Source organism: Octopus bimaculoides, chromosome 6 (genome assembly GCF_001194135.2).
Source record: "Octopus bimaculoides isolate UCB-OBI-ISO-001 chromosome 6, ASM119413v2, whole genome shotgun sequence".
NCBI lineage: Eukaryota > Metazoa > Mollusca > Cephalopoda > Octopoda > Octopodidae > Octopus > Octopus bimaculoides.
The window spans coordinates 92,824,001-92,825,778 of record NC_068986.1 but is presented as its reverse complement, the minus strand read 5'-3'; the positions used below and the strand labels follow the sequence as shown (position 1 = coordinate 92,825,778).

The 1,778-nt window shown below is 36.1% G+C and overlaps 1 protein-coding gene across 1 annotated transcript in view; it reads left to right on the top strand.

Moving 5' to 3' along the window:
* The window catches only part of LOC106873306 (kynurenine 3-monooxygenase), a 64,651-nt gene that overhangs the window by 22,143 nt on the left and 40,730 nt on the right, over positions 1-1,778 (top strand). The window lies entirely within an intron of this gene.

Sequence of the window (1,778 nt, the reverse complement as noted above, 5' to 3'; positions counted from 1 at the left end):
GTTAAGGGTACACGTGTCTGTGGAGTGGTCAGCCGCTTGTACGTTAATTTTACGAGCAGGCTGTTCCGTTGATTGGATCAACTGGAACCCTCGACGTCGTAAGCAACGGAGTGCCAACAACAGTGTTATTAGTTTTTATGCAAAAACTAAACAGTTGAAATTACATCGTGCGCCAAATATGCAACAAAGCACAAGATTTCCATTCGTTTTCATTGGCTCTTAATGAATCAACAGATGTCTGACTATTCAGTGTTTTTTTTTTTTTGAGAATCAACGCTGACTTTGACGTGACGGAAGGACATTCTTCGTTAAGGAGCGTGCATGGGCAGGGATGGACTGCAGGTGAAAACGTTTTCAAAGGCATTTTCAGAGAGAAGGTAAAAATGTCGACCAAGTACAACCTGGTTTGGAAACGGCTTAAGTGTATTACAAAGCTTATGATAGTATGGGATGAACAAAATCTAAGTGATCCACTTCGTCATTCAACAGCAGTAAACATCTGCAATAAACATTTACGTCTGTCAAGTAAAAATGAGCCAATTTTATCAACAGTGAATTTTATTTAGTTGCATACCATCAATCATCGTTAGTTTCCGGTTTTCTTAGGAAATGAAAGGTGAATATAGCGATTTGCTGCACCACACTGCTGTAAGATGGTTTACTAACGGTTCAGTCATCTCCCGATTGTTTTGTTTTGTTTTTGAACTTCAGATAGTAATTGACATTTTTTTCGATTGAGAAAAATTTTGTTCAGTCGCTGTTTGTAAATGGTGAATGGTTATGGAAATTAGCTGACTTAATGATGCATCTTAATGAGTTCAATATTAGATAGCAAAGCGTCTCTCCCAATATGCTTGAATATCCAATGATGTTGATGTATACTTCATTCAGAATTATGGTGTTTTTTTTTGTTTTTGTTTTTTTTAGTAATGGCCTTGAAGAATATTCTGGTATTCAAATATTTGTTCTTCTATAAGTGCTTACAATTAGATTTTTTTTTTACTCTTTCATACTGGTTCCTTCCATTTCCATTTCACTAACGAAAATCTATGTCGATAGAATTGATCTCAAAACAAGTATAGTGCTAAAGCTACTCTGAGACAAACTAAAGCTGAAACATTAACTCTTGATACCAACCCATCTGAGACTGCCTTTAGTTCTTCGATATAAAACATAATATTTTCAAGCGTTTATATTTACAGTAAATCAAAACCTTCCATCATAATTTTATGTATATTCTTTCGTCAAGTTATGTTTCAAAGAACAACTGAAAAGATAAATTATTTTACTAACTCCTTCCAAATTCTTGATTATTTAAAAAATTCATAGAAGTGCGTAGATTGTGTTTCATTATAAATATGATCATGAAAGAGTGAAATTAAATTTAGACTTTGAAGTCACACACACACACACGCACACACGCACACACACACACACATACACACACACACACACATTTACACTCCTATCCCCACACAAGATATCCCAGTGATAAACTACACCATTGTTATCTGAAATGGACTGTATTTCTATTCACAAGTGAGATTTTACTTCATCCGTTGATGCAAACACTGCCAATATTATTTATAGAACGTATTGATGGTAGGCGTAGGAGTGGCTGTGTGGTAAGTTGCTTGCTTACCAACCACATTGGTTCCGGGTTTCGTCCCACTACTATAGCCTCGGGCTCCTTCTCTCCTACCATTGTCTCGGGCCGACCAAAGCCTTGTGAGTAGATTTGGTAGACAGAAACTGAAAGAAGCTTGTCGTATATATAT